The sequence below is a fragment of the Chelonia mydas genome, unplaced genomic scaffold, assembly GCF_015237465.2.
Source record: "Chelonia mydas isolate rCheMyd1 unplaced genomic scaffold, rCheMyd1.pri.v2 scaffold_45_arrow_ctg1, whole genome shotgun sequence".
NCBI classification, from domain to species: domain Eukaryota; kingdom Metazoa; phylum Chordata; order Testudines; family Cheloniidae; genus Chelonia; species Chelonia mydas.
In genome coordinates this window covers 69,362-89,482 of record NW_025111267.1, presented here as the reverse complement: position 1 = coordinate 89,482, position 20,121 = coordinate 69,362, and the positions used below count along the sequence as shown (strand labels likewise).

The window sequence follows — 20,121 nt, the reverse complement described above, 5'->3', positions numbered from 1 at the left end:
CCTGTGAAATAATTCCTAATGCTAATGCTGCTGACTGTCCCCCAGCTAGTGTCCCACACTGCATTGCTTCATACCTGCATCAACCTGCTTTGCGCCTGTTTGCGCTCCACAGCTCTGGGGTCATCTTGACCAGATGCACCCTCTCTGGTTAAATGCTGGCAGGCAGCCAGGAGCGCCTCTTTTCACTACCAGGTGAGTTCACATTCCCATAGCAACCAAGGGCCCCCCCGCTTCCACATAGACCTCTGTAGAGGCCCAGGGCTTGATTGGCCTGTCTGGAGACAAGCATGTCCAGTTCCCTCTGGATAAGAGTCACCAGAATGCAGACGTCTACAGGGCACTGTCAGAGAAAATGAAAGTGAGGTGGCTCTGAATCTGGTACTGAGTCAGCGAACGAGCTCCAGCAGGTTAGTAACTGCATGTGAATCTCTGCAAGCCGTCCTGAGTACAGCTGAATGAATAACTGAAATTTCTCCCCGTCCCTCCCAAAATTTGTTCCTTTTTTAATGTCTTTTCAAAATCATATTTCAAATCTTTCATTAGATCAGAAAGAATGTTTTTATGTTTTGTTTCTGCAAGAAAAAACAAAAACATTCAGTTTTGGCTCTAAATGAATCAGTTCTTTTTTCAGATTTTTTGGTTTGGTCACTGAACTGAGAAAATCAAACTATTCACTCAACTGTAGTCAGTAAAACCTGCAGAAGGGCACAAGCAGTCACTAACCTGCTCCTGCCACTCCTCCACCCACCCTAGAAAAGAAAAGAGTCATCCATCCACCCCCCAATTGCTCCAAACCATACACATTTTAAAAATCTCGCCTACACAAAGCCTGCCCCCTCCTCCCCACACACGCATGTGCACCACTCAAATAAAGTACAGAAGGTCTGTAGAATGGGAAATAAATGGGGGAATATCTTACTATCACAAGGGAAAACATGGAGTTGAAAGAGAAGATGGGAATGTCATTCCGACCTTATGGGAACAGGAACTTTTTATCATTGTTGGCATGGAGACTATGAGGAATGGGACCATAAAGGACTGCTTTTTCTTATTTCCCTGTGCACATGTAACTGTGTGAAGAGGGGGGTTGTGGCGTGCAGAGAGGCTGTCAGATCTCAGGAAAAAATAAGAAAAAGCTATACATGATTTGTTCCATAGAGCATACAGTTAATCCCAATAGACGGCTCTGAAAGCAGCTGGAAAGGCTTCCTGGAGCATGCACAAAAGGTCAGAATGGAGCGCACAGCCCTTGGGAGGGACATGATGCAGACAATGCAGAGGCAAACAACTGTGATAAAGCACCTTTTGCTGCAAAAGCCAAGCACTGTGCCCCAACGCTCCAATATCCTGAAAACTATAGAGAATGCACCATACTGAGAGCACAGTTCCAAACAACCTTAGCACAGATCCTTCCCACTGCATTCAATCCCACAGGAGATGGAGAAGGAGAATGCTTTCTGATGCATCACTGTCAGGTGTGAATACTCCTTGGTGGGGCTCTCCCTCAATACCCAAGTTTTTCAGTTTGCACCACATTCTATGGACTGGTCTACTCCTAAAACTTAGGTCGCCCTAGCTACATGGGTCATGGCTGTGAAAAATTCACACCTCTAAGAGACACAGTTCCTTTTTTTGATAAACTCAAAAAATTCATTTCCATAGAATGATCGAGGTGTAGGACTGGAATGGACCTTGATAGGTCGTCTAATCCAGTCCCCTGCACCAAAGCAGGACTAAACCTATGTCTTCACTGGCATTTTTGTCAGTGAAACTTCTGTCAGACAAGGGTGTGAAAAAAAACTACCCCCCTGACCGACAAAAGTTTCACTGACAAAAGCGCCGGTATGGACAGAGCTGTGCCGGCGGGAGACGCTCTCCCACTGACATAGCTACTGGCGCTTGTTAGGGGTCATTTAATTATTCTGGCAGGAGAGATCTCTCCCGTCGGCATAGAGCAGCTACATGGGATGCCTTACCGCTGTGCCACTGTAAGATCTGCAGTGAAAACATAGCCTAAGTATTATCTAGAGCACCCCTGACAGATGTTTGTCAGACCCTTTCTTAAAAACGTCCAATGACAGTGTCAAGGTTCCTTCCCCACTCTGAACTCTAGGGTAGAGATGTGGGGACCCGCATGAAAACCTCCTAAGCTTACTTTTACCAGCTTAGGTTAAAACTTCCCCAAGGTACAAACTATTTTACCTTTTGCCCTTGGACTTTCGCTGCCACCACCAAACGTCTAACCGGTAGTATTATTATTAGGAAAGGGTCCATTTGGAAACATCTTTCCCCCCCCCAAAAAATCCTCCCAAACGTCATTCCCTGCTTTCTGGGGAAGGTTTGAAAAAAATCCTCACCAATTTGCATAGGTGAACACAGACCCAAACCCTTGGATCTTAAGAACAATGAAAAAGCATTCAGTTTCTTAAAAGAAGAATTTTAATAGAAGAAGCGGTAAAAAGAATCACCTCTGTAAAATCAGGATGGTAAATACCTTACAGGGTAATTAGATTCAAAACATAGAGAATCCCTCCAGGCAAAACCTTAAGTGACAAAAAGACACAAAAACAGGAATATCCATTCCATTCAGCACAGCTTATTTTCTCAGCCATTAAAAGGAATCAGAATCTAACACATATCTAGCTAGATTACTTACTAAGTTCGAAGACTCCATTCCTTTCTGTTCCCGGCAAATGCATCACACACACAGACAGAGCGAGCCTTTGTTTCTTCCTCCCTCCAGCTTTTGAAAGTATCTTGTCTCCTCATTGGTCGCTTTGGTCAGGTGCCAGCGAGGTTATCCTTGCTTCTTAACCCTTTACAGGTGAAAGGGTTTTGCCTCTGGCCAGGAGGGATTTTAAAGGGGTTTACCCTTCCCTTTCTATTTATGACACGCCCCCCAAATCACAGATAGGGTGAAACGCTGGCTGTGATTTCTTCCTGGAGCTCTAGGAGAAAACAGAGTTAATAAGACACATGCACCTATGTCATAAATATAAAGGGAAGGGTAAACACCTTTAAAATCCCTCCTGGCCAGAGGAAAAACCCTTTCACCTGTAAAGGGTTAAGAAGCAAGGATAACCTCGCTGGCACCTGACCAAAGTGACCAATGAGGAGACAAGATACTTTCAAAAGCTGGAGGGAGGAAGAAACAAAGGCTCGCTCTGTCTGTGTGTGTGATGCATTTGCCGGGAACAGAAAGGAATGGAGTCTTAGAACTTAGTAAGTAATCTAGCTAGATATGTGTTAGATTCTGATTCCTTTTAATGGTTGAGAAAATAAGCTGTGCTGAATGGAATGGATATTCCTGTCTTTGTGGCTTTTTGTCACTTAAGGTTTTGCCTGGAGGGATTCTCTATGTTTTGAATCTAATTACCCTGTAAGGTATTTACCATCCTGATTTTACAGAGGTGATTCTTTTACTGTTTCTTCTATTAAAATTCTTCTTTTAAGAACCTGATTGCTTTTTTCATTGTTCTTAAGATCCAAGGGTTTGGGTCTGTGTTCACCTATGCAAATTGGTGAGGATTTTTATCAAGCGTTCCCCAGGAAAGGGGGTGTAGGGTTTGGGGAGGATTTTTGGTGGAAAGACGTTTCCAAGCGGGCTCTTTTCTGGTTATATATCTGTTAGATGCTTGGTGGTGGCAGCAATAAAGTCCAAGGGAAAAAGGAAAATAGTTTGTACCTTGGGGAAATTTTAACCTAAGCTGGTAAAAATAAGCTTCAGAGGTTTTCATGCAGGTCCCCACATCTCTACCCTAGAGTTCAGAGTGGGGAAGGAACCTTGACATGGTGGCAGAGCGGTGGGATTAACTTGAAATCATTTTGAGATCAATTTGAGATTTTTTGAACCAGAAGCACAGATTTTAAAAGGAAATATTTTTTTCCCTTTGGGCTGCTGGAAAGCAGGTTTTAAGTTGAAAGCAGTTAGAGGGTTTTTTTTCCCTCTGCTTGGGGGCCAGAGCAGAGACAAAAGGGGATTGTCTTTTGTGATCTGGATTTTTCTCGACCAAAAGGCAGGGCAGTTAACCTCCTGCAGAGAAATTCACAAGTTTTCACAGACCTGAAGAAGTTTTTTTTTTAACCTAAGAGCAACTAGAGGGGTTTCTGCCTATTTGCCTGGAGACAAAGGTGTTAGGGTTGGGTTTTTTTTTTTTGGTTTTGTTGTTGTTGTTGTTTGTTTTTTGTTAGGATTTTTCTGTAGGCTGACAATCACTATCATAGAATATAGGTATCATATTAGAGCACAGCAAAATTTTACAAGCCAAGTTTTTTGTTTTTTGTTTTCTTTCTAACTCTTGGGTGTAAAGTTAATTAAAAAAAGAGAGGAAGCATGAACTGGAGATGGAAAAGGTAAAGGCTCAGCAGAATATAGCAACAAACCCTAGCAATCCTTCTCCAGGTACCACTTCCCATCCCAGAAAGTTCCCCACCGAAAAGGCAGACAATGATACCAAGGCCTTCTTAGTAAACTTCGAAAGGGCCTGCCTTGGGTACAGCATCTCTACAGACCAATACATGGTAGAGCTGAGGCTGCAGCTCAGTGGACCCTTAGCTTAGGTGGCGGCTGAAATGCCGAAGGAACACATGAAGAAGAATGAACTGTTTAAAACCAAGGCGAGAGTCAGAATGGGGCTAACACCCGAGCATTCCCGTCGGCAGTTCAGAGTCCTAAGGTGGAAACCAGACGTGTCATTTACCCAACATGCATACCACATTGTGAAATATTGGGATGCCTGGATATCAGGAGCAAGTGTTAAATCTCCAGAAGATTTGCCCTTCCTAATGCAAATGGAGCAGTTCTTAGAGGGTGTTCCTGAGGAAATAGAAAGATACATCCTAGATGGGAAGCCCCAAACTGTAATCGAGGCGGGGGAGATTGGAGCCAAATGGGTGGAGGTGGCAGAAAAGAAAAAAACTGGTCGCAGTTGGAGTGGATACCAGAAGGGACAACCTCAGACCACACCCACACCCTACTACCGGGGGCAGCCCAAGGCCCCAACTACCCCGCAAAGAACCCTCCAGACACCTTATCGTACCTCCACACCCTTCTTCAGCAACCCACCTTGCCCCAGTGACCCGTCAGCTTAGCCCACAATCATCCTAGTGGCCATGCTGGGGTGAACAGGACCAAAGACCACTGGGAGGGAATGGGCAAGGATGTTTCTACCTATGTCCAGTCTTGTGAGGTATGCCAAAAAGTGGGAAAACCCCAAGACCAGGTCAAGCCCCTCTTCAGCCACTCCCCATCATTGAAGTTCCATTTCAGCGAGTAGCTGTGGATATTCTGGATCCTTTTCCGAAAAAGACACCCAGAGGAAATCAGTACATACTGACTTTCATGGATTTTGCCACCCGATGGCCGGAAGCAGTAGCTCTAAGCAACACCAGGGCTAAAAGTGTGTGCAGGCACTAGCAGACATTTTTGCCAGGGTAGGTTGGCCCTCCGACATCCTCACAGATGCAGGAACTAATTTCCTGGCAGAAACTATGGAAACCTTTGGGAAGCTCATGGGGTAAATCACTTGGTTGCCACTCCTTACCACCATCAAACAAATGGCATGGTGGAGAAGTTTAATGGAACTTTGGGGGCCATGATACATAAATTCATAAATGAGCACTCCAATGATTGGGACCTAGTGTTGCAGCAGTTGCTCTTTGCCTACAGAGCTGTACCACATCCCAGTTTAGGGCTTTCACCATTTGAACTTGTATATGTCCGCGAGGTTAAGGGGCCATTATAGTTGGTGAAGCAGCAAGGGGAGGGATTTACACCTTCTCCAGGAACTAACATTCTGGACTTTGTAACCAACCTACAAAACACCCTCCAAACCTCTCTAGTCCTTGCTAAAGAAAACCTACAGGATGCTCAAAAAGAGCAAAAAGCCTGGTATGAGAAACATGCCAGAGAGCGTTCCTTCAAAGTAGGGGACCAGGTCAAGGTCTTAAAGGCACTCCAGACACAAAAAATGGAAGCGTCGTGGGAAGGGCCATTCACGGTCCTAGAGTGCCTGGGAGCTGTTAATTATCTCATAGCATTCCCCACCTCCAACTGAAAGCCTAAGGTATACCATATTAATTCTCTAAAGCCCTTTTATTCCAGAGAATTAAAGGTTTGTCAGTTTACAGCCCAGGGAGGAGACAACGCTGAGTGGCCTGAAGGTGTCTACTACGAAGGGAAAAGTGCTGGTGGCGTGGAAGAGGTGAACCTCTCCATGACCCTTGGGCGTATGCAGCGATAGCAGATCCAGGAGCTGTGCACTAGCTACGCGCCGACGTTCTCAGCCACCCCAGGACTGACTGAACGGGCATACCACTCCATTGACACCGGTAATGCTCACCCAATTAAAGTCTAACCTTACCGGGTGTCTCCTCAAGCTAAAACTGCTATAGAACGGGAGATCCAGGATATGTTACAGATGGGTGTAATCCGCCCCTCTGGCAGTGCATCGGCATCTCCAGTGGTTCTAGTTCCCAAACCTGATGGGGAGATACGTTTTTGCGTGGACTACCGTAAGCTAAATATTGTAAGTCGCCCCGACAACTATCCAATGCCCTGCACAGATGAACTATTAGAGAAACTGGGACAGGCCCAGTTCACCTCTACCTTGGACTTAACCAAGGGGTACTGGCAGGTACCGCTAAATGAATCCGCCAAGGAAAGGTCAGCCTTCACCACGCATGTCGGGCTGTATGAATTTAATGTACTCCCTTTCGGGCTCTGGAATGCACCCGCCACCTTCCAAAGACTTGTAGATGGTCTCCTAGCGGGATTAAGAGAATATGCAGTCGCCTACCTTGACGATGTGGCCATATTTTCGGATTCCTGAGCAGAACTCCTGGAACATCTACAAAAAGTCTTCGAGAGCATAAGGGAGGCAGGACTAACTGTTAAGGCTAATGTTATACCAATAAAGTAAAAACCAGCAGGATCTTATTAAAGGGGAAAAGGCAAAATACCACATTTATTGTGAATACAGAAAGAATCATAGTAAGCAGTTAGTTATAGCTATAACATTCCATTCAATCTCATATTTATTCACACATTCATTCATACACACACACACAGGTTCTGCAAGGTTGTTATCATAGTTACCAGCCTTAGAGTTGCTCATGCCAAGCCACTGGCCAGGTGGCCTGGACATGAGGACGGAGCAGGGCCTTGTCAGATGCTCATCTGATGCTCCTGGAAGTTGGTTTGCAGAATCAGACCCCAAAGTTCTCACTTTCTAGAGTCCATTTTTATAGGAATTTCTTCCTATGCCAGTCTATGGGAATTGCTTCATCATGCTGTTGCTGAATCAATCAGCAGATAGCACATTCCTGACGGCTCCGTGTTGCTAGATGTTATCTTGTTCTTTGGTTCTCCCATTCTTGAGGCTGTTGGGTGGATTCCAGTCTGCCCTCCGGGGGTCCTCTGGTTATTTCCACTTGACGCCTTCTTCAGCCGATGGACACTGGATTCTTAGGCTGGCACCTCCCTGATCATTCAGTTATTATCCACACCAAGCATCCATCCACATACATCCTCTATCTCTATTTTAATCACAATTGTTAATACAACAAAAGGGCGGGGAGTCTCTGGGTGCTGTTTCTGTTGTTACAGAGTATTGCTTTGAGTCTCTCTCTGTGTGAATTGCTTTGAGAACAGACTCTGTCTTAGACTGTACTAACGCAATTAGCAGCTTGCAAGTTTCACACATAGAGGGAGAGAAACACTACCAAAAACCAAGAGACCTCTTAATTAGTAATACCGTGGAATTTAAACTATGGGGAATCAAACTCATTTGTGATTTTAATACAGAACTTCTTTAATATGATCCAACACTAAGAAGTGTCAAATAAGCCTAAACCGAGTGACTTACCTTGGACACCAGGTGGGTCAAGGAACTATCAACCCCCTACAGGCCAAAGTGGATGCTATCCAAAATTGGCCTGTCCCAAAGTCAAAGAAACAGGTACAACCCTTCTTAGGCTTGGCCGGTTATTACAGAGGATTTGTACCGCAATACAGCCAAATCGCCGCCCCACTGACAGACCTAACCAAAAAGAAACAGCCAAATGCCATTCAGTGGACCGAAGAGTGTCAGAAGGCCTTTAACCAGTTTAAAGCGACACTCATGTCTGACCCTGTACTAAGGGCCAAAGACTTTGACAAACCGTTCTTAGTAACCACAGATGCGTCCGAGCGTGGTGTGGGAGCAGTTTTAATGCAGGAAGGACTGGATCAAGAATTCCACCCTGTAGTGTTTCTCAGCAAGAAGCTGTCTGAGAGGGAAAGCAACTGGTCAGTCAGTGAAAAAGAATGTTACGCCATTGTCTACACTCTGGAAAAGCTACGCCCATATGTTTGGGGACAGCGTTTCCACCTGCAAACCGACCACACTGCACTACAGTGGCTTCATACTGCCACGGTAAATAACAAAAAACTTATTCGGTGGAGTTTAGCTCTCCAAGATTTTGATTTCGACATCCAACACATCTCAGGAGCTTCTAACAAAGTGGCTGATGCACTCTCCCATGAAAGTTTCTCAGAATCAACTGGTTAAAATCATCCTTGAGATGTGGAAAATATTGTTAGTCCTTATATACTTGGTAGTATATTTAGAGGTGCATGTGTCTTATTAACTGTTTTTTCCCTAGAGCTCCAGGAAGAAATCCCAGCCAGCTTTTCACCCTATCTGTGATTTGGGGGGGCGTGTCATAAATAGAAAGGGAAGGGTAAACCCCTTTAAAATCCCTCCTGGCCAGAGGCAAAACCCTTTCACCTGTAAAGGGTTAAGAAGCAAGGATAACCTCGCTGGCACCTGACCAAAGTGACCAATGAGGAGACAAGATACTTTCAAAAGCTGGAGGGAGGAAGAAACAAAGGCTCGCTCTGTCTGTGTGTGTGATGCATTTGCCAGGAACAGAAAGGAACGGAGTCTTAGAACTTAGTAAGTAATCTAGCTAGATATGTGTTAGATTCTGATTCCTTTTAATGGCTGAGAAAATAAGCTGTGCTGAATGGAATGGATATTCCTGTTTTTGTGTCTTTTTGTCACTTAAGGTTTTGCCTGGAGGGATTCTCTATGTTTTGAATCTAATTACCCTGTAAGGTATTTACCATCCTGATTTTACAGAGGTGATTCTTTTTACCGCTTCTTCTATTAAAATTCTTCTTTTAAGAAACTGAATGCTTTTTCATTGTTCTTAAGATCCAAGGGTTTGGGTCTGTGTTCACCTATGCAAATTGGTGAGGATTTTTATCAAACTTTCCCCAGGAAAGGGGGTGTAGGGTTTGGGAGGATTTGGGGGGGAAAGACATTTCCAAGGGGGCTCTTTCCGGTTATATATCTGTTAGACGTTTGGTGGTGGCAGCGATAAAGTACAAGGGCAAAAGGTAAAATAGTTTGTACCATGGGGAAGTTTTAACCTAAGCTGGTAAAAATAAGCTTAGGGGGGTTTCATGTAGGTCCCCTCATCTCTACCCCAGAGTTCAGAGTGGGGAAGAAACCTTGACAATATTCAACACAGTAATTATACTAAACAGGAAGTAAATATAACATAACATGGTAAAACACTGCTCTCAGGGTCACTGGTGCCCATGCTGATAGTACCCATTAGTTTCCCATGAATCTAAACTCCTCAGTCACTGCACAGGGGCTGATGATCGCTGCTCTCAGGCATCCTCTTCATGCAGGAGTCAGGCTGCTTCTGCTCCCGGGATTTCCCCTCATCACAAAGGGGTGCAGAGCTCAAGGTGCACATTGCAATAACATTACTAAAAATCCTAACTTGAGTCTCCTACCCTAGTGCTCAGACAAACTCGCCCTATTGGGATCCAGGAAGCGTGGACTCGCAGTCAGAACAAAGTTTGCCAAGTGGTGGTGGATTTTCCCTAGGTAGCTGAAGCACTGATTCAGCCTGGCTTGGTGGGAAATATTCCCAACAGAACTCTTTAACCAGGGAGTGACCTTGAAGAGGGAAAGGCCCAAGCTGAGGGATGTTGCTGCCCAGGGGCTAGTTCTCAGGGGGACCCTGCAAGAAGACCTGGGACTCACCACACAGCCAGTCCTGACCTTTCCATAGCTGTCTCCAGACTGCTCCAAATTGGCTTCTCCTCTCTCCAGTGCTGGGCATCTCACTTCCTGTTGGTCAGACTCACTCATGTTCCCAGGCTTTCTCTTGTCAGTCACTTGACTCCGCCCCCTTCATTTCTCTCAGACATGGCCCCTCCTCTGAGCAGCGGGCTCGTGGCCACCCAGACACAACTGCTATCCTCCCCTGACCTGACATGTCCCCTGTCACTCTAAATAGTGTCTCTCCGCTCTCCCTCTTGGTTGACTCACACACTGAGTCTGCCCCCTGATTCCCAGGTACAGTGCCTCTCCCTGAGGTACTAGCATACAGAGTCCCATGAACCTAGGTAAGCCCATCATTAAAAACACAGACTGCCTTCATCTCCCACCAGGTGCATTAATGAGGATTTTTGTTAGTGAATTTTAATTTAATTCCACAGTCACTGACATGCAAAGCTGTCTGTCCACAGACAGTAAGGAGAGTCTGGCCTTCATTGCAATGAATGAACAATGGCCTCCGATCTCTGAGAGCACCAATGACAATAAATAGTGTGAGAAATGTTCAACTCTAGCAGTGACTGCAGGTCTATGTGCACACAGAGGTCTCTGTCCTCCATAGTGCTTTGTGTAGGAAGCTGCACTGGTGTAACAGTGGTGTAAAGTGGGCCTTACACATCACCACTAGTCAACTGCACCCACTTGCCACCTCTAAGCTGATTGTTGCCGGTGAAAACTAGGTGTAGTTGAAGCTAGACCAGCTGGCTCTGTGAGACGAGAGGCATGCTCCAAAAGGGAGCTGTTAGCAAAATCCATACTGTGCTTATTTACAGATGAGAGCCTGGATGTAAGTGGATGGTGTAAACTGGAGAAGCCACGAGGCTGCTCTAAAGAGAAGTGCAAAGCTGGTGGACAGCGATCCTATTCAATAACAATATCTAACAATGCTATGCTGTGTGTTGCCTCTCTGCTCGCCTCCTGTACTCCTGGTGTGTACAGGGTTGCTGCCTGCTGTGTAGATGAAGGGAATTGTGATGCATTTCCCTTGGTGCAATACAGAAAATTGGCCAGATAGGTTTTGTTTGGGTGCAGGGTGTGAAAGCCACGGAGGGGCTGTGCAAACAGGAGAAGTGGGAGAGAGCGAAAGTAACAGAGCACCTGAGCTGATTACTGACTGGTAAAGTGGGGCCTACCAACATCCAGCCAGTGCTTGTCAGGGGTGGGGAAGGTCATTATGTAGGCTAGTACATGTGAGCATTGCCCTAGCACAGACTCAGGGCAACTTTACAGCAGTTGTGTCTAGGGAGCAGAGCTCTCAATCTACCAAGGGCCAAATGTGGTGCCAATGTGTGACACAGACCCAAAATGAAGGACACACACTGAGCATTCATGCAGGGAACTTAAAATGCCAACGAATCTTTTCCTTTCGTGTAAATGTCTCTTTCTGTAACCTCAGGTAAATAATTGTCAATAATAATTCCTGAGGTAAATAATTGTCAATAATAACTGTGAGGGGACACTCAGTTCATGTGTCTCACTGGTCGCTTCAGTACCAAGATGAGTTACAGGAGGTACACTGGAGCAGGATGGATAGAATGAGGGTTTCTCAGACAAGTCGGTTTCCATTTCACGTTTATTCAGCATTTACAAGGTAAATGCTGGTGCCTAATTCCCTGATAGCCGGTTGAGTTCCTTTGTACCCTCTGGATCCTCCCCAAATCCTCCTAGCAGCACCAATAGGCCCAGAAGTTTACAGCGTTTACAATCCCAGAGCTGCGGCTGCAGAGACAAGAACAGGCCCAGCAGGGAATGGGGGTGTGGCTACCAGGCTCCCACTTTTGGCTCCTCCCATTATGCAAAGGAGCTCCTCTCTGCACTTGTGCATTTCTGGTATAGAAACAGCGGAAATTAGGATGCTGCAGCTCAGGCAGTTACACCTCAGCTGAGACACTGCAGCTGCAGACCTCACTGCACACGGGAAACCCAGAATGAAACCCAGAGAGAGACCCTTCACCTTGACCCCGGAAGATCCATGCACCTGCGCTGAGCCTGGCACAGAGACTGAGAGGGGAGCCAATGCATCTCCATGTGCTGAGGGTTACTCCACTTTAGGGCCTGTTGAGGAGGCCCCCACTGTGCCCGGCGTATTTCTGAGGGAAGGTGGGTGGGGGAGGCTTATGGTGACTGTGGCCCCTGTGTTCTGACACAGGGCCAAGAGGGCACAGGGGAGGGGTGACCTCCCCCACAGTTTCTGGGGATACTGTCACTGAGGATGGTAAAAAGAAAAGGAGGACTTGTGGCACCTTAGAGACTAACAAATTTATTTGAGCATAAGCTTTCGTGCGCAACAGCTCACTTCATCGGATGCACTGAGTGGAATTCAGGGTGGTAAGTGAGTGGCAGTGTGTGAGGGGAGACACAGAAAGCACTGACCCCAGTGATCATACGTGACCTCACCATTAGCAGTGATCAGGGATTTGCAGAGAGATGCAAACTGAGCTAATCAGAACAAAGAGATGTTGTCGCTGTTCAGCCAGCTGCAGCGACCAATGTCCTACACTGAGGGCAAGTCTACAGTACAAAATATAGTTGACCAAAGTTATGTGAATATATAGCCGCCACAGTAACTAAATCGCTTTTGTGTGTCCACACTACGCTTCTTGTGTTGGTGGTGCGCATCCTCACCAGGAGTGCTTCCACCCATGGGCAGCGTTTGAGCCGCCCGTTCAGGGAGCCTAGCCCCTGCCCCTGCCCCTTCTGCCTTAAGCCCCACCCCTCCTCCACCCATTCTGCTCCCCCTCCTCTGCGGGAACCTTGAGCCCCTGACCGTGGTTGCTGGCCCCCCCGCTCCAGCCCCGGGCCACCCTGACCAACCCTCCCAAGAGCCCCCAGCCCCAGAGCACCGGGGGCCCCAACTGGCCGGAGTTCTGAGCCCCAGACTGGCACGCGCTAGCCCCAGGCCCCTCGGGGAAGAGGAGCAACCTCCCTGGGCTGAGGACATTGGGAAGCGGCAGGAAGCAGGAGGGGGTTCAGGGTGGAGCGTGGGTGGAGCCATGCCTGGCTGTTTGGGGAGGTTCAGCCTCCCCTGGCCTGCCATACCCCCCGCCCATGCTTGCATCAGTTTAACTATCAGTGTGGAGCATTGTGGGATGGATTCAGAAAGGCAGCAACAGTCAATGTAAGCAATGCAGTGTCCACACTGACAGTGCGTAGACCTAGCTACATCGACCTAAGTGCTACACCTCTCATGGAGCTGGAGTTGTTATGTCGGGGTAGTGGGCAAGTTACATTGGCAGGAGCTACATTTTAGTGTAAATGCTTATGGAATTAGGTCAATGTAAGCTGTCTTACATCAACCTAACTCTGTAGTGTAGACCAGGGCTTAGTATTACGTGTGTCAGGACTGTTTTTAACAGTCACTCTCTTTAGACCTGTGTGCAAACACAGCCATTTTAACAGCACAAGCTTTGATGAAGCCAGGTTATACATACACATTTATTTCCCAAGTGCAGAGGGATCCAGATGCCGTCTCCACGACATTATCCTGGGGGTAATTCTAGCTCACCCTGCATGGGAAGGCAGCCAGGTGGGCTGCGGAACAAAGATCTATACATCATGTGGGAGTTTCCTGCCTGACCGTGGGGGGATTCGGGGAAGGAGGGAGCTGTGTGGAGCAGTGGAGTCAGTTTTTGCCCCCTGCACCTACCCCCAGCTGGTTTGGCCCCTCCCACTTGCCATGGTCAGGCTCAGGGCTCCTCCCCTGCTGCCTCAGGGAACTCTGGGGAAAGCTCCACAGCACTCGCCCCGCCAGCTCCCATCCCAGCTCCCACAGCCACAGGCAGGGTCACAACTGCTGCTCCCCTGGGGAGACATTGGGCTTCCATACACAGGCACCTACCGGCACAGACCTGCTAATGGGGCTTCACCCCACCCCACCCTTACTCCATGGCAGCTGCCTGACCTGCCCAGAGGATGAAACAGCCTGCTTATCCCCAATCTACCCAGGGGAACTCAGGGAGAGACTGGTCAGCTCCACACAGACCTCAGTGCAGGGTACCGTCCAGCTCTGAGTCGCCAGGAATGTCACACACTTTGGGTTCAGTCCCTTCTCCCTCATAGGGAGTTTCCTACAGGGGCAGGTTGGCAGAGTTCTTACCTGAGCAGATCACTCCGGAATCAAAAGAATGACGGCACCGGATTACACCCCATCCTGCATGACTGCAGTCCCAGAGAGCTGACTCGTCACCATCACAATCAGGTACAATCAGCCAAGTTGGTCCAGATCCTTCTCCAAAATGAGCATTACCAAGGGCACTGACAGCAGATCCACATCCCAACTGCTTACAAACCACCTCAGCATCTTCCATGTCCCAGGCATTATCACACACCGTCCCCCACTGATCCTGGTGTTTAACCTCCACTCTCCCAGCACAGGGGCTGCTTCCATTCACCAGCCTCAGCTCATCAGCACCTTCAAAGAGACACAGAGCAGAGTTGCAGACAGCGCAGAGCCCATCCCCTCTGGCTTGGAGATTATCACACAAGGGTCCTGGGCTTTACTCCCTGATCCCCCAGTCAGGCTTGTCACTGGGGAGGCAGCATGAGGTATCTCCTCCCCTCTGAGCTCTCTGGGCTGGTGAATGCTGAGCACCATTACTGCTGTGTGATTCACCACCCTCCCTCACCACCCAATCTCCTCATTCCTTCGACCCTTCTCCCCCACCACTCACTTGAAAACATGTTCTCCCACCCAGCCTCTCCCTGGCACCAGCTCCTTCAACCATCTCCAACAAACTCTCCTGCCTGGAAAGGAGTGTGGTGTATTGAAAACTGTTAAAATGACAACCTGCTGCCACTTTAAGAGGAAGGGACTTCCTGGTCCTGTTTGCAGGCTAGGGATGGAGCGCTTTGTAAGGAAGTGGCAATCTGGGCCTTCAGCAGTCAGACTCCAGAGAGCCTACCTAAACCAAGGAGGGGTAAGTTGTACCTCTCTGCCTTGTGGAGCACCCTGCTTTGTCTCTCTCTGTTTTGGGGTTCTTGTGTGTGAGGGTTCATAGAATCATAGAATATCAGGGTTGGAAGGGACCTCAGGAGGTCATCTAGTCCAACCCCTGGCTCAAAGCAGGACCAATCCCCAACTAAATCATCCCAGACAGGGCTTTTGTCAAGCCTGACCTTAAAAATATCTAAGGAAGGAGATTCCACCACCTCCCTTGGTAACGCATTTCAGTGTTTCACCACCCTCCTAGTGAAAAACTTTTTTCCTAATATCCAACCTAAACCTCCCCCACTGCAACTTGAGACCATTACTCCTTGTTCTGTCATCTGCTACCACTGAGAATAGTCTAGATCCATCCTCTTTGGAACCCCTTTTCAGGTAGCTGAAAGCAGCTATCAAATCCCCCCTCATTCTTCACTTCCGCAGACTAAACAAGCCCATTTCCCTCAGCCTCTCCTCATAAGTCATGTGTTCCAGTCCCCTAATCATTTTTGTTGCCCCCCGCTGGACTCTTTCCAATTTTTCCACATCCTTCTTGTAGTGTGGGGCCCAAAACTGGACACAGTACTCCAGATGAGGCCTCACCAATGTCGAATAGAGGGGAACGATCATGTCCCTCCATCTGCTGGCAATGCCCCTACTTATACATCCCAAAATGCCATTGGCCTTCTTGGCAACAACGGCACACTGTTGACTCATATCCAGCTTCTCGTCCTTTTGTAACCCACCTGCCACTCAGTGCTACTTGCCTTCCTCCTCTGTCTGAGTCACTGTTCCTCCCACACCCCTCCCATTCTATCTGCTTCAAATTTTTAAGTGTTTTCTCAGAAGGAATTAGAGAAAATGTTTTTCCCCATCTGCATTTACCTGCTGGTTACAAAGTATAAGTGCAGATTCATCTGTGATGACTATTTTATATCCAGTTTTTATAAAGCACATTCCCTCTCCAGTAACAGGGGCTGTAACTCCATCCTGGGGGGCAGGGAACATCAGAACCCTCAGAGCAGAGAGCTCCCGCTAGCTGCAATTACAGCTGTATATTGATGGGGAGCTGTGGGGAGGGGGGCACTGTTCCATACAATCCCATGGTGAAAACAAACCCCTTCCCCAGAGCACAGTGACTATTATGGGAAGTCCAGGAGCTCTGGACCCACCTCCACATCCCTCTTGTTCAGTGGTTCTCAAATTTGTGTACTGGTGACCCCTTGTTGAAGGGATTCATTCTGCAACACTGAGTCAGATTAAGAAACCTGGTGTCTCTTCTGACCCTTCCCCGCTCTGTAGGAACCCATGTGTTCGGCTTGGAACAAAAGAGTTGACTTTGATCATTTTAATTTATTTAAAGGTTTTTGCTGTCTGGTGAATTTTATCTCCATGTTCTCTCTCCACCCTCAATCACACAGGTAGGTATTGTTCCCATTTTACAGAAAGGGAACCTGAGGCAGTGAGAAATGAAATGAGATGCCCCAAGGTCACACACTCAATCTGTGGCAGAGACAAGAACAGACCCTAATCGCCGGATACCCAGTACAGGGTTTTCACCATAGAACCATCCGTAAGTTACACAGGGAGCACAGGCTGTGCACTCATGTATTCCATGGTGTCCTCGCCACAGACGTGACTGAGGGTTTATTGTTATGATTTCCTCTAAGTGCCGTTCCCAGAAGGGCATATCCACTGCAGCACGTTTGCTCTCTGGTTTCAGCAGCCACCATCATGTTACACCTGCCTCTTGCTCTTTATGGCCCAAACCAGCAAAGGCTGTTAGTCACGGGGCAACAATTTCACAAAACCATTTCTCTTCGGCTGCAATTTTTTTTGTTTTTTTTGTTTTTTGAATCCCAGTGGAATTCTCTGCGTTTTCACTCTGGTAAAGGTCAGTTTTATCATGAGACCAAACTCCAGCTACTTCTGTGTAACTTTCTTGGGAAGTTCAGCTACAAACCCGCACTTCAGAAAATGTCCTTGCTCTGGAATCCTCAGCACCTACCCTCCGAGGCACAGAGACGTTGCAGAGCTATCTGTGATCTCTACATACCAGCTGTGGTACCGCAGTTTGTCTCTAGCTAAATATTTGAGGTTTCTAAAATCTGACTTTCATCTTCAGCTTCACCTGTTAATACTGCAGCTACAGAACAGCAGCATCTCAGACTGCAGCAACTCACAGAAACAGGCTGCTACTGAACAGTTCAGTGTCCTGAGAAGTGCATCATTCAAACCTGCTGAAGTTGGCCCAGCACGTTTGACGCACACAGGACAGCAGTGTTATTTTAAATGGCATGGAGTGTATATCTGGAATTATTCACAGGTTCCATACACAGGCACAGAGCTGGACGGGCGATGAGGCTGGAGGTCATAATATAGAAGTCCACTCTGCTTTTCTTCTGATTAATTGACAGGAATTTCTAAGCACTGAAGTCATTAGTTTACTAAAAGCGACTCTGGGCTCACAGTGCTACAAGACTGGAGTATTTTATAAAGCACACAGACTGTGACAGGGTCAAATCTATGATTACTGCAAATATATAAACCTCCTCTCTCAGAATAACCAATGGGAGATAATCAGAAACACAAATTTACTTTAACCCCAACAGCCTGCTTTCCATTTGCTTCACTGACTTCTGGAATAAAACACTGTTTCTAGTGGATTACAACTTTCTTCCTACTTCTCGTCTGCCCAGCTCATCCAGTGAAATAAAGCAGGCACTTACCCGTGATGTCCTGAAGAAAGAGGAGAAGCCAAAGCAGCTGAGTGGAGAGATGTCCCTTCATTGCCAGACGGACCTGCCGTCCCCTCCTGACACTGCACAGCCAGCACGGAAACACTCTGCCAGGGCTCCTCTGTGTCTGACAAGTGACAACAAAGCAGTGGCAGGGAAATATGTAGATTCAGATGCTGGCATCAGCTGCCAGAAGGAACCAATAGAAACAATATTCACCTTTTTAGACATTATCAGAGAGTTTATCTAAATTTTTATGCAGCTAAAACATCCAATACAATTCTAAAACTCCAGCTGTTACCATATATGAGTGACGAGTCCGCTTCTGATGTCATCTTTCCTTCAGTCTCGGATCATCATGTAACCTCCCTCCTTGGTGCAGGGCAGAACTGTGTGAAAAATGATTCTGTCTGATTAGTTAATTAACTCTAGAGCCTAGAATGCTGCTCATTTGACAAAATAATTATGAAAACAAATGTGGAAAAAAAGAAACCTCTAAAATTGAACCCCACAGAGCTGTGTTTGTCCAGTTGTAGCTAGGCCACTAAAACCACAGAGTTGGGATGTTACCACTGGGGTCAGCTGTATCCAAAGGAGAAGGGACCAACCCCTGCTCTCTTTGTGGAATCCAGACTGCTCAGGGCTTCCTGAATGGCAGTGGTATATTAGTGGGAGGAGTGTGTCATGGAGCTTCCTTCTTCAGAGGTGACCATCACTGGCAGCAGAGTCTCTGAGGGCTTCCTGTTCACCGTGTTAGAGCTTGTTCTTAACACTGACTGACTAGCTTCTGAGTGACCATCTCGCATACCGTAGTGTAGATAGCAACCCACTCCAGGACTCTCTCCCCAGGCCAGTGCTAGGACTGCCCTGTGTGGTAACTCCAGGCAGCACAGGCTGCGTTAGTCAGTCTGGGAGCAAGAGAGAATCGCAGGGTCCTGGCCATTTCCATCTGTCTGAATACAGAATCTCCTTTATAGTCCATGCAGCTGAAACCCGTCTCTTCTCTACAGCGAAGAGCAGCACATTGGCCGTAGAACACAAGCTTTCCAGGAGACAGCAGCAAGTTAACCAGGAAAACAACATAGCCGACATTGAGCGGAAAAGCAGCTGGGGGCGGGGGAGCAATCAAAGGTAAAATCCAGCCTGAAGGAGCCGTGTGTAGGTGTGTGTTAGAACAGGCCTAACAGAGCCATTTATAATAGAATTTGAAATCAGCCCATTGCAGCACTTGTGGTACCAAACAGAAAGGTGGCCTTGTAGAAAACAGCTTAAATGCAGACATCTCTGGCACTTTGCCACCCCTACCTCATGAAGACCAAACTGCCACAGCATGAGCTCCTTGGCAATGAACAACAAGGTGTTTCCCCAGACAGACGCCATCTTGGTGAGCGGCGAGAACTCTGACTCAGCACAGGAAGTTCTCTCTCATCTGTCCAGAGAGAGGCAAAGACCAGGAACCATGCGGCAGCTACACCAGCTCTGCCTTAACTTCAATCCTTGTCAGCAGCTCACCGTGCAAGGGCCAGTACAGCACAGTGCAGCCACTGACCCTGAATAAACAGAACATAGGTCAGAAAATTGAAGAACTGACTGATAATGGAAGAAGGTGCTGTCAACGTTACTGGGAGAGGGGGTGAGCTCTCCTTGCAACAGCTCTGATTGTTTTTTCTGCCCCAGGAGGTGGACAAGTGGGGCAGACTGTCAATCAAAGGCTCAAATTCACGAGGTGTTTGGAGCTTTTCATGTTACCTGGAGACTGGGCCCCACCTCATCAAAATCCCATCACCAGGAGCAGTTTGCCAGAGCTGGCAGCGCTGTGACAGGTGCTCCAAGGCCGTCCCCTTCAGAACAGGTGTCATAGAATCATAGAATATCAGGGTTGGAAGGGACCTCAGGAGGTCATCTAGTCCAATCCCCTGCTCAGAGCAGGACCAATCCCCAACTAAAATCATCCCAGCCAGGACTTTCTCAAGCCTGACCTTAAAAACTATGGAAGGAGATGCCACCACCTCCCTAGGTAACGCATTCCAGTGTTTCACCACCCTCCTAGTGAAAAAGTTTTTCCTAATATCCAACCTAAACCTCCCCCACTGCAACTTGAGACCATTACTCCTTGTTCTGTCATCAGCTACCACTGGGAACAGTCTAGATCCAACCTTTTTGCAACCCCCTTTCTGGTAGTTGAAAGCAGCTATCAAATCCCCCCTCATTCTTCTCTTCCGTAGACTAAACATCCCCAGTTCCCTCAGCCTCTCCTCATAAGTCATGTGTTCCAGTCCCCTAATCATTTTTGTTGCCCTCCGCTGGACATTTTCCAATTTTTCCACATCCTTCTTGTAGTGTG

The 20,121-nt window shown here is 47.4% G+C and overlaps 1 pseudogene; it reads right to left on the bottom strand.

Annotated features, from left to right (window-relative positions):
• The window catches only part of LOC102946063, a 64,269-nt pseudogene extending 46,372 nt beyond the window's left edge, over positions 1-17,897 (bottom strand).
• Between the last annotated feature and the right edge of the window lie 2,224 nt (positions 17,898-20,121).